This window comes from Camellia sinensis, chromosome 10, assembly GCF_055761805.1.
Source record: "Camellia sinensis isolate YWXY chromosome 10, ASM5576180v1, whole genome shotgun sequence".
NCBI lineage: Eukaryota > Viridiplantae > Streptophyta > Magnoliopsida > Ericales > Theaceae > Camellia > Camellia sinensis.
The window spans coordinates 98,481,656-98,495,434 of record NC_138970.1 but is presented as its reverse complement, the minus strand read 5'-3'; positions in this window follow the sequence as shown (position 1 = coordinate 98,495,434).

Genomic DNA, 13,779 nt, shown 5'->3' with positions numbered 1-13,779 from the left:
GCAATCCCATCCAAGGCTCTTCAAAGGAGCCTTTCTTTGCATATTTCCTGGACTGATTTCAGGGCCTATTTGGTGAGTTTTAGGGCCGTCATAATCTATTTTCAGAGTTGGTTTTTCCATGCTAAGTGCCTATCTTGTATGTGCTTAACAACCCCTTACAAGGCCCTCCAAAGAAGCCCCTCATTTTTACATGCATTGGCTGTATTTCAGTGATTATCTGGGCATATTTTGACATGTTTTATTCACTGTTTTTGGCTGGTTTGATGAGTTCTCATTTGCTTCATATACATGCCATGTAAACCATGCTTGCTAACCAATGTTGCATGCTATTTTAGTCCATCATGTTAGCATCTTTTGGCCATTCTCTAAACTAGAAATGTGCATGTTTTGAGACTATCTTGGCTCTGTCTTTTGACTTCATGATCAAATAATGCTTGTTTTGTATACTTGTGGTTCAATACATGTGCCTAGTTTTGAGTTTCGAGGCTTATTCCATGCATCGGGTGCCATATTTCCATGTTTCAGGACCATTTAGCATCATGTTTCAGTGCTGGAAATTACATGTTTGTATGTCGTCTTTCATCCCTTGCCATGCTTTGGTAGAGTGGTATTTTATGCTTTAGGTTCGGTCCTCGGTATGCGTGCACGTGTGCACGCATTTCGATTGTCTCTTTTCCATCTCATGGCTATTGATGTGAGTGTGGCTAAGGTCCACTCATGTTGCTGTAAGTCCATTATGCATTGTGTATGCCTTTTCAGTTCATAGCATTGTGTATGCTAGATTGCGTGTTAGAGCATTGTGTATGCCATGTTACATCGAGCATTGTGTATGTCATTTCATAGCATTGCGTATGCTAGGTTGTATGTTAGTCGCATTGTATATGCCATCTCATTTGCATTGTGTTTGGGATAGGAGTTAGCCCAAGCACGGGAAACGAGGGACATTTCGGACTCCGAGTGACGGAACGTGTCTCAATTCCCCGTCGCTGACACTCCGGATTACCCATGATGGCGTTTAGGTCTTGTTGTGTTTTCATGTGCATTCATTTCACATTGAGTCCTGCAATTTGACTCCTCGACCATCATGCATCGATATGAGTGATTGGTGGCACGAGGATCGAGGACTACACTCCCTGAAGAGTAATCATGCATACATATGTGAAAATACTTTGCCATGCCCCTTTGTTGCTCTCTGTTGCGGCAAATCAGAAATCAGCAGCTTTCTGGAGCTTTGCACAATATTCCGAGAACAATTGCAAACAGAGGCAAACCGGGGCATCGCAACAGATTTCCGCGCAAGGCAACTCAAGCATGCATCATTCATCATTCGGAACAGAGCTGAGGCGGTCCATGGATTTGCGTGCTAATTTACCTGCTTTCCTAGATTAATTTGTTAATTAATTAGGATTTTGTATTTATTCAGACTGTACTATCTATTCGGATTGTATATTATTTATTCGAACCCTCTGAGCGAGGGCACAACTGTAACAAGTGTGCATGCGTGTGATGTATGTCTTCCAACCCCACATCTTTCTCCCTTTTATTTACCAGCTTATGATGGTTAGATTAGGGCATGTTTCAATTAACATACAGCATGATAGCATGTTTGCATTCATTCATCTGTTTTGCATGCATCGGGCTCGGCGCATCATACTGCATTGTATTACAATTCCGAGTTGAATACTTATTAGTTGTAGCAGTTCACATGCCATCTTAGAATGGTTGAGCCTATTGTAGTTGCATTTTTGCATGTGTTGCATTAGGCATTTCTGTATAGCTAGGATCATGCATAGATTTCTAACATAGCTTCTGTTTTGGCTCGGAGTACTCGGTAAGTTCTCATGCTTTAGCATCCTTGCATGTGTGTGAGTGTTGCCATGACAGCATACTTACCATGAGGCTAGCTGCTTATGTGATATAACTGCTTGAGTGCTTGTGGATAGAGGTTGAATTACCTAAATTGGAATAATGCACTAAAACTGTGAGTTTTAAGCCTACTAGATAGTAGCAAAACCATCTTTTCTAAAGCCCACTTGAGGGTGGCAAAACCTGCATTTTAGCCTACTTGCGAGTAGCAAACCATTTTCAAAACAAACATGAAATGTTTTGTTCCAATTTAGGAAATTTGGTCTATACTTGTTTGCTGTGCGCATAACATAGTAATTCTAGACTAATAACCGGAATAAGAGCATATAATGTTTTCAAAACAAGATATCATGATTAGTAGAGGCCGATCTTCGGATCAGGCGAGAGGGGGTGCTCATAGCTGACCTTCCCCAATCGTACCCAAGTTCCCGAGCCGAGGCAACTCTGGTGATAATAGACACGGGGCCTTAGGCAAATGAGTCAGGGTTTCCTAAATTCTCCCAAAATAAAATATTTAGGTGGCGACTCTGTATCTGGCAAAGCAGTTCATGTTTGGCACTTCTTTACAAAAATCTGTTTTTCAAAACGATTTGCCGGATTTGGACTCTTTGGTTCAGATTAAGAATCGTGACAATTTGAGAGTCCTGAACTGTAGTGAGCCCAAAACGAACAGAACGGGACTCATCCTCCCGGGGCGTTCGGGGACGTCTACAATGAGACAACAGATCATAGCAAGATGCATTTAAGAGACTTGTTATCTAACTTGGTTCGAGTAGGACTACGATCCTGAACAAAACAAGTATAACCAAATACAAGAGGCACAAGAGGAAATAACATGGTATCTGGACGAAGTAATTGAAAAGGGACCAACCCGTAAAGAATCTGACTTGGTGTCCGATTAATGAGGTAAACAGCAGTAAGCACAGCGATAAGCCAGCACGATTTAGGAACATTCATCCCACAAAGAAGACACCGGACAACAGACATAATATGGCGGTTTTTATATTCAGCAATCCCATTTTGTTCAGGGGTGTAAGTACAAGTGAGTTGTTGCAAAATTTCTTGCTAATTAAGTTGAGAGCGAAATGCATCGGAGATGTACTCCCTCCCTCCCATTTCAGAATGAATATTGCGTACAACGGTGTGGAATTGGGTTTTGACCATTTAGAGAAATTGAATAAAAAGTGGAAGCACGTCAGATTTCTTTTTAAGCAAATAAACCCAAGTACACCTAGAGTGGTCATCTATGAAAGTCACATAATACCGATGCCCAAAAAGAGACAAAATAGGAGAAGGACCCCAGATTTTAGAGTGAATAAGGTTAAACATACATGAGGCGCGATATATGTGAGGAATATAAAAAGTACGAGTATATTTAGACAGTTCACAAACAACATAATAAAATTAATGATCCTTGCAAGCTTTACTAAGTGACGAAAAAAGTAAACATAACTAATTAAAGTTTGCATGTCCTAAATGAGCATGCCACAAGGCTAAAGTCTGAAAAGAAAAAAACATAGGAAGACGACTTAGGTAACACAATTGTTTGCAGGACAAAAGTGGCAGGATGAGAAGGTGGTGGGTCCCCGAAGTAGTATAGCTTGTCGCGCTCAAGCCCCCTACCAAAAATCTTCTTCGAAGTCAGGTCCTGTAATAAACAATGAGTAGGTAAGAAAATAACAACACAATAAACGTTTTTAGAAAGGCGACTAACAAAGAGAAGATTATAAGCAAAACGGGGCACATGTAACATAGAAGTAAGTATAATATCAGATGACAAGGACACATCACCCTTATGTTGGACATGTGAAATAGACCCATCAACAAGACATACAGTCTGAGCCGCAATAAAGACGGGAGAGGATAAATAAGAAAACTCACCGGTCATATGATCATTGGCCCAAAATCCAAAACCCATGTAGGTGTAGTGCGAACATGAAAGGCTGTAGGAGTATCTGTAGCAAGTATGGCAGTGAAAGGGACACTTGGAGACATGGTAGTAAATAAACTAAGTTGCTTTTGAAGGCGACCAATTTGAGATTAAAGCTGATGAAGATCAACAGAATGAGTCGGTTGAGGAGTACTAGATATGTCAGTAATAACAACAGTATGTGGAGGGCCTGAAGGGCGTGCCCTTGCAAAGCGTTGCTTCAACTCAGGATGAAACTTGAAGCACCGTACTTGGACATGACCAGCTACGCCACAATGGTGGCAAATAATCTTGTTACTAGAAGCACGAGAACTAAACTTGGCAGCAAGGGCCATTTGATCTAAAACTGAAGATGAGGCAGGAACGAAGGAAGGAAATGGAGCAACCGGTTGAATCAATCAACGACGACGCTTATCGCTGTCAATAGTAGCAAAAGCCTCATATAAGAAATGACATAGGTGATGTGTTCAGAATCTGAATACGAAGAGACTCGAATTTAGGTTTTAAACCCATCAGAAATTGATAGGTGTGCTGGCGAACAAGACGAGCAAACACAATAGAAGCGGTAGTAGCTGGAAAATCACTCAATGGCTTATATTGTACTAACTCCTCCCAGCGAGACTGAAGATACCCAAAAAATTCAGCAATAGTAAAACCCAAAGCTTCCTGAGAGGCATGAGAAATATCCTGATAGAGCTCGAAAATCCTAGCATCATTGTGGACATGTGAGCGTCCAAACCTGCTTTCAATTTAGTAATACTAACATCCATACCCAATAGAATTGATTTCAAACTTTCAAATTGGGTCTCATAGATTGAGCCTCACAATTATCCTGGTAGTCCCCACACATCTACCTTATTACTATATTCAAAACTATGACATTTTAAAAATAGAATAATTTCACACTTTAAAATATAGTAATAAGGAATAATTTCACCACCGTACTACCGATGTCGCCACTACAACCACCGCTACTGCCAGAACCACTACCACATCCACAACCATAAAACCACCACCATTACCATCGTTAGAATTACTACCCTACTGTCACTGTTCTCACTATCATCACTGCCTCCGCCACTGCAACTACTACATTATCACCACTACTACTACCTTCACAAACATTACACTACTACCATTACCATCGCAAGAACCACTACTTTATTACCGTTTCCTACCATTGTCACCACCATCAATGCCACAACCACTACTATCACAACCATAATACCACCTTACTACCACCACTAACGCCACAATGGCCTACCACCACTACTACTATCATCCTACTACCACTACTATTACTACCACTAATACTGCCACTGCCGCCACCACTACCACGATTCACGCGATTACTTCTACAACTATCAACACTATCATGATCTATACAAAATGTTAACTTATCTGTTACTAGCTTGTTAAAAATAATAGTAAAAAAAATTTATTCCATTCCATTAGTTTAATAGGTATAACCAAACATGAAAATGAGAATTATCATCATATTCTAATGTCATTCCATGTTGGCAATCAAACAATGGATATTCTATTCCATTCAACATTGTATTTCATTCTCACTTTCATTCTATTCCCACTTCATTTCATTCCGTCATACCAAACATACTCTAAGGAGGATGTCTTCTATTTCTCCCAAACTTATTAATACTAATTGTTTATATAGATCTTCCTCTATGTCTATCCTACTATTATTTACTCTTTTTTTTTTTTTTTTTATACTCTCATTATCTATTTTTGTCTAGTTGTTTTTAGATATTTCTAATATTACTTATTTTATTTCATTATCTTTTCTTTTTTTGTCATTTTTTTTGAACTATTCCAAACTATAATTACTTAATTCTATTATCTGTTGCGTTTTTCAGATGAAACTAATTTAAATGGTTCTTATAGTGAATTTCCTTTATAAGGGTAAGGATATGTCTAAATTTTCCTTCTTTTCTTTTTTAATGGCTACTTACTTATCTTTATTTTGTATTAAATACCTAATTCGTTTATAATTTTTAATTGATTGTCTTTGAAATTTTCGTTTAGTTCTTTTAATAACTTAATGATTGCGTGGGGGTGGCGGGGTTGTTGTTTGTATTTGATCCTTTTGGGATTGTTATATGTGTTTGATTATTTTTTCAGTTGATTTCTTACCAATCATCTTGGTGTGAGCTAAACATGATTGGGTGTTTTTTTTGTGCCAACCTAATTAAAATTAGAAAGTTATACTATGATGCTTTTTGCTCTTATCTTTCTTTATTGCTGTAATTCATATATAATGCATATTGATTTTAGCAATAAATTCATAAAAATTCATTGGTTCTTAGTTTGATTAACAATAACTATTTCACCTACTTGCAATTCTTTTCTCTAAGATTTCATTTAGTTTACAATTTAGGAAAATATTCTACCAATTTACAAATATTTATAGTTCCTTCCACTAAAATGCAATTTTTTCTATATAGAGTGATGTTGAAGAAAAAAATTTCTGAGGAGAACGATGAGGCGCATGAGATCTTTGTTGTTAGAGCATCTCCAACAGTGCATCAATTGTTTCACCAAATTTGAGTAAAAACTTCCTTTGATATCAAGTGCTCCAACGGACGATTTTGGAGCTTTATCAGACCTCCGGTTGACCGGGAGGACGACCGGGCGGATGTCTGACCAATCAACCGGCTAATGTAATTTTTTTTTTTGAGGTGGTTAACCGGGCGGACTACCCGTGTAGACACCCCATTTTTTACTGCCTTTAAGACTTAGGCATCACCGATTGATCACCCAATGATGATTTGTACGCTTGTCCAAATGCTCGATTTCCTCAGCAGGAAACCTCAGTTTTGAGCCTCAAAAAACCTACAAACCTTGTGCCTTGTTTTTTGACCAAAACAGCAATTTTTCAAGCCTGACCATCGAAGAAACCAGCAGACCCACTAGTGGCCTTTTGCCCACTTGTGTAACAATTCAGATATGTTCGCTAGCCATGCCAGCTGTCTCCACTGATGCATGCACTGTTTTAGTTGTATCTGTATGGATTTTTTCAAGATGGTCTCATATATTTCTATATATAAATGACTCTCTCTAAAAAATTAGGGTTAGAAAAAATTGTGTAGAAAAAATTTTGCAAAATATTTCTCTCTTTACATTTCTCTCTCTCCTTTGCAACTTCTATACCCTTTGCCTAGACACTCCAAACCAAACTTTGAGGGTTATTTGCTGAGGTGTTTGAGCTTGCATTTTAAGCTCTTGAGGGTGTGAAATTAGTGGTTTGTAATTCAAAGGGTCATTCATCTTCAAGAGGTATAACTCCAAGCTTCTTTCCCTTATTCATTGACCATCATTTATTACTATTTTTGTACTATTTTTCATCTGTATTTATGGGCTAAAACTTGTGGTTTAAGGCCATTAAAGGTAGAGGGGTGGATTACATTTCTTTGAACCTTGCTTCTTAGGCCTTTACCCATGTGTTTCCCATATCTTCATTATCATTTTTTGAGATTTTTAACATTAATTTTCAAAAAAATTTCAGAGGCAAAAATGTGGTTTTGAAGCCCCAAAAATGGAGGGGTTAGCCTCCCCTCCTTACGCTTGTTTACTAGCTTAATTGCTCCATTATTTTAGCTTCCATTGGTAGATGTTTTTACCTTAATATCAATTTTAGCCTATTTTAGGACTATTTTTAGTTGTTTATGTCATTTTTGCTTTGTATTGCATGCTTGTAGTGTAACGGTTCTCATAGGTTTGGTGTTTTAAGCATTAGACACTAACTTATTTGAGTTGATAGCATTTATTTCAAGCTTTCCATACTTGTGTTCACCTCTAATCATCTCTGCACTTCTCCTATTTCTTGGCTTCTTCCTTGCTTTGAGAGTCGTTTCAAGCTGACTGCTTGTTTAAGCTTGAGATAAAGATTGTTGTGCTTAATGGTTTAATCTCTTTGGAAGTTCATTACCAATGGCATGACATCTCTCTCATGCGTTAAACCAACCCTTGGTTTGACACTTCCCTCCTTAAGTGGACTTAATGCTCGTTATTGGACTTAATCGATTAATGAATGGAAAGGTAATGAGATGGAATAATAAAATTGGGATAAAATGAAGCAAGATAATAAGATCAACTTGGGTTCAATCGAATGTTAATTAAATCCATTGAGTCTTGAGTCGTTTCATACTTGTTAATGATGAAAACGGTTCAAAAGTCGATGTCAATCGCTTTCCTTGATCAACATCATGATAGGGAGGAGGTTCATGAGTCTTTAATTATGAACTTATTGAAGTTGTATCCCTTGATTCATAAGCCATCAAGTAATGAATTTGCATCGATTGATGGCTTGTGAATCGAGCCTACCCCTTATTTGAGATATTTGATGATAAGGAGAGGCAGGGTGGATAGATATTTCCTGAGAATGCTCTATTTGTGCTCTGTTTGTTTTCTATTGCAGTAGGAGAAACCTAACATTAGTGGGCGGCGGGCCACTATTAGTGGGCAGTCAGCCACCACTTCTGGCCTACCGGTGACCTTTTTCAGCCAGGCAATACCACTTTCTTTACACAGCAGAACAGAGGCTGAGGTGTAAAAACAATGCAGAGGCATTCTCAGGAGGAGGAGGGGAGAAATTCATATGCATGCATAAGCTATTTCCTGGCTCCTTGGGACTTGTTAAATTTGTTTTTCTAATAGCAGTATGTTGTATAACTTGTAATTAATTACTTAGTTAATTAATTCCTTAATGTAACTAGTTAGCTAGTTTAATTGGTTAATTTGTATTAATTAGTTAGAGTAGCTAGTTGATTTAACTTTGTGCTGTAATTATTTAATTAGCTAGAGTAGTTAGTTAAATGCGGCGTTGTAATAATTAGTTAGTTAGCTTAGCTAATTCGTTCGTTCGGACCCTCCTGCGCGAGGGCAAACTTGTAATGTTGTGTATGTCTTCTAACCCCATGTCTTTCTTTCTTTCATTTTACCCGCTTATGATGGATAGTGCAGCACATCATATTTTGTTTAGCATTTTCCATGTATAAAGCATTCATTTGCCTAGCATGCATTAGGCTCGGTTCATCATGCTAGCAAGCATTGTCATTTAAAAACTTCTTTGAAAACGTGCTTAAGCCGTATGCTATCAAATTGATTCACATGCTATATTTGTAGCCGAACCTATTAATTGCATATCGCATGTGTTGCATTAGTCAATTTGCATTAATTAGGAGCATGCATATTTTCTAATTCTTTTGTTTTGTTTTGGCTTACCATAGAGTACTAGGTGAGCATTTCATTGCTTTAGCATGTTGCATATGTGCAATTGTTGCCATGTTAAGCATAATTACCATGAGGCTAAATACTTACTTGATATATCTTTTTCAAGTGGTACATATTCGAAACAATTTTCAAATAAACATGAAATCAAAGTGTTTTAATTTTTGCAAATTAGTCTATACTTGTGTGCATCACATAATAATGTTAGCCCAATAAACAGATCAAGATCATATAATGTAAATAAGATTCACATCATGATTAGTAGAGGCTGATCTTTGATCAGGCGAGTGAGGTGCTCAATTCATGACGTTCCCCTCTCGTACTTAAGTTTCTGAGCCAAGACACTTTGGTGATGACAGATAAGTGGCCTTTGGCATGAGTCTCGAGTTTCCTAAATTTCTCAAAAATATTTAGGTGGCGACTCTGTAATCTGGCAAAGCGGTCCATTTTTGGCATTTTGATTCAAAATCGATTTTCCAAAAGATTTACCGGATTTAGACTCATTTGTTTTCATCTATTTCATATTGCACTTGTGGAATCAGATTCAAAACCACAGGAGTCCAAACCGTAGGGTTGATTGTATCCGAAAGGAGCACGAAAAGCAAGCTACAACGGGCTAGTGTAATTTTTTTTTTTTGCCTTGACGTGGCATCCGGAAGGACATCCGAGGGGACATCCGGTAACGGTAATGAACAGTGATTTGATGAAAGAAAATTTGGTCCTCAATTTTATAAAAGAAAAGTAAAATTCTCAATTTGATACCGATTTGATAAAACTATTGAAGCTAAAAATAGATACCCTTTTTTAATCAAATTCAAATTTAGTGATAAGTTTGATACATCGTTAGAGATGGTCTTAGAAATTCAATTTTAACAATGTAGGCGGAGGGGCGGACCATGAGATAGCAATAATGACAAAGGAGAAGACGCGCGGAAAAAAATCCAATGTAACAGGAGTCCCCACCAAATGAGATTATTGTAAATTATTTTATGGTATTATACATATAACAATTATTATAATTTAAGATTTAGAATTATCAGGATTTTTAAATTTTTTTTTTTTATGTAAATAACTTTACAAACTTGAATCTATTATTGCGAAAATAAATTAGAGATTTAGGGTTGGTTTGGAATGTTCTAAAAAAGTGTACTTTTTGACTTATTAGCTTATATGAGTTGGGTTTGATATGATGTGTTAGAGAGGTGATATGATTTAAATAAGATGATGTGATTTAAATAGGATAGTGACTTTTTGACTTTTTGTATTATTTAGTAGATGCCAAACTTGACCTTAGTATATGAATAAAAATAAACCCTATGAACTTATGAGAAAATAATTTTTCTTTTTTAACCCTTTTTAGAATAGCGTGAATTCAAAATAATTTAATTAATGATTTGAATGTCCTTTATAGGTCCAGAGAGAGGACTAGTTTTCTTGTTCAATTTTATTCTACTTGTTCATCAAAGTAAGAGACTTAAAAACTACTCCATCTGTTAACAAATTACGTAAAACTTTGTAACAAAATAGAACCATAATCTTAACAAATCTCTTATTTATATTGCCGCTATAAAGACTAAGGTTGTATTTGATAGAGTTTTGTAAATATAATTTGAGAGTATGAGTTATATTTTGAGTTTGTGAGTTGTTGAATTATGATTTGAGTGTATAAAATTTGTTTGGTTATGGTTTTTGAATAGAGTGTTGAATTGAGTGTGGAATTGAGTTTTGAAAGTTTGATTTGACATGTGAAGTAAGAAAATTTGTTTGGTTATGAGTTTTAGAAAGAGTTTTTAAAACTTAATTCAAATTATTATAACTCATAACAAAACACACTACTTTCACACTATTGAAAATTCTGATCAACACTTATAATCAAACTCTTTTTAAAATTCAATTAAAAAAGAAAATAACATTAATCAATTTTTTAATTGAAAATATTACAAAGGAAATAATTTTTTTTCAAAATAAATATTCAAAAAATTTAAATCATAAATATTTAAATAATTTAAATAATCTAAAAAATTTAATAAGTAAAAAATTAAAATAAATATTCCAAAAATTGAAATCATAAAAATTTAAATAATTTAAATATTCAAAAATTTTAAATAATTTTAAATGTTAATATTTTAAATTTAAAAACAACTCTACACTCAAATCGTAACCAAACACATAAAACAAAGCTTAATTAAGAAATTATTTTTAAAACTCATAACCAAACACATAACTCGAAATTCCATACTACTTTCACAACTCTACACTCAAATCGTAACCAAATACATAACAAAAAAAATTAAAATATTTAAAAATATTTTTATAAAATAGAGTTTGAATTTATTTTTATAAAATATTTTAAAATTTAAAAAATTAAAATCGTAATATTTTGAAATTAAAATATTTGAAAATATTCAAAAAACTTAAAAATTTAAAAAATCGTAACATATTTAAATATTAAAATATTTAAAATCTTAACAAAATTAAAATATTTTTAAAATATTTAAAAAATTAAAATATTCATTTGAATTGAGTTTTGAAAAGAGTTTTGAATTATATTTTTAGTTATGAGTTTTGAAAAGTAATGATTATGTTTTGAATTGAGTTGTGAGAAATGGGTGTAGAATTATGATTTGAAAGCTCCGAACAAACAACACATTCAAATCAATGGTAGAATTATATTTTGAGAAGCTTACCAAACGGAGCCTAAATAATTAATTTTTACACTCTCCTATGTATGTTCCTTGGTGGCACACCGCCGCTGTTTGTTTTGTCTGAAGTTGGTAGAATTCGATTAATAATTTAATGAACTCAGATATATTTTGAAATAATGTCATGTGAATATGAATTCCTTTCAAGAGGTGTTAATAATCTCGAGGCTTGAGTCCCATCATCCAACCGCCATGGGATTAGACATGAAAATATTCTCACTTTATAAAAGGCGTTGGGCTTAGTTTCAGTATTCATCAACACTAGAGTCGTTGGGTTTTGTTTTGATAATTTAAATCATTTATTTTATAAGATTTTTTGTATATATCATTCATAAAAAAAAAAAAAATTGATTTAATAATTGTAATTTTTTCATTTTATGGCATTTATCTACGAAAAAATTAACATCAAGTGTGTTTTTAAAAATAGATTATCTACTTTTTTTTGTATAGATAAATGCGATAAAATAAAGACGTTACGATTATCAGATTAACTTAATTTTTTTCATATGCGACATACACAAAGAGAACTACACTAAATAGCAAAGGATCCATTTCTAAAAGATCTGAAATGTTAGGGCAGTCAGCAGGAAACTGAAGGACCAACAGGAAATCACTGTTGAATGACTAGCCATTGAGCCTTGATAATCCTACAACATGCTAGGTAACATTCCATAGTTTGACACATACAATCTTCTAGGTAACATTCCATAGTTTGTAAACAATTAATGTGACTGACACCAGAATAAAGGAGTCTCAATACTTCTATGACCCAGGAGCCACCAAACTGAAAGTCACAAAACAGGAAAGTAAGACAAAGGGTCATTCCGAGTTGAATTTCAAGTATTAGCTAGGCCTGAAAAAGGGTATCATCTACTACTGTAAATGAAACACGGATACACCATCCCTCCTACTCACAAAACAATCCACTAAAACAACCTCTTTAGCCTTACCCATCAATCTGCCTATAACTTCAACCACTAAGGTAAACAGTAACGGTGACAAAGGGTAACCCTTTCTCAGCATTTTTTTTTTTTTATTAGCAAAAAGAAAGCTTTATTGATGGAGAATATACAAAGTATGATAAAGAACATTAATAAAGAGGAGAGCAAAGCTCCAAGTTAGTGAGAAACCAACATACAGAGCAAAAGCAAAAAACCAAACAAAAAAAAGAAAACAGACTCCAACAGCCACAAAAAAACAAACCGATAAGCTCAATTAATGACAAAAGACGACAACTTGAATTTACCACCCATCAACAGCAGCAAATAACATCACAACCCAGCAAACAACAAACAGCAACCAGCAAAAAAAAAAAACCAAGAGTTGCAGCCATTACTGAGCATAACAGTCCAACATATCAGCCAACTGCTGAGCAAACCTTTAACAACCACCAAGGCTTGCAGCCAGGTTCTACCCATATAACAAAACAACATAGCAGAAAAAAAATCACCAAGACTATGCAGCCACAAAAATATATTTGGACATAGCAGCATTGCAACCAGCTGGGCATAGCAGACCAACAGATCAGTTCAACCATCACACCCTTTTAACAATCACCAAGACTATGCAGCCACAAAACTACACAGCAGGCAAACCTGCAAAGAAATACCAGCAAAAACCAGGAGTTCACCCAACACCTCAATCAATGACAGAGCAGCAGCAACACATCTCCTCTGCTTTATACACCAGAACAGATCTCCTGCTTTAAACACCACTTGAGACATCTCCAGATCAAGGAAACAAAGCCCAACTGTGAAGTCAAAAACTATATATCTTGATTTGTCTCCACTTGAAAACTAGATCATCAATTGAGAAGGGAAAATTCTTAATAGATGCTTTCAGCCAAAGTGCTACTCTGATTTTGATTATTTCACTCAGGCCAGAGAAATTGGGTTGAGTCTCTGAGAAAACACATTCGTTCCTGTGTTTCCAAAGAGACCAAAGAATAATTAGGGGGATAGCTCTCCAAATTTTCCTATCAAGGTTCTTGAATTTACCACCCATCCACCAATTGAGAAGACCATCCACTGAGTC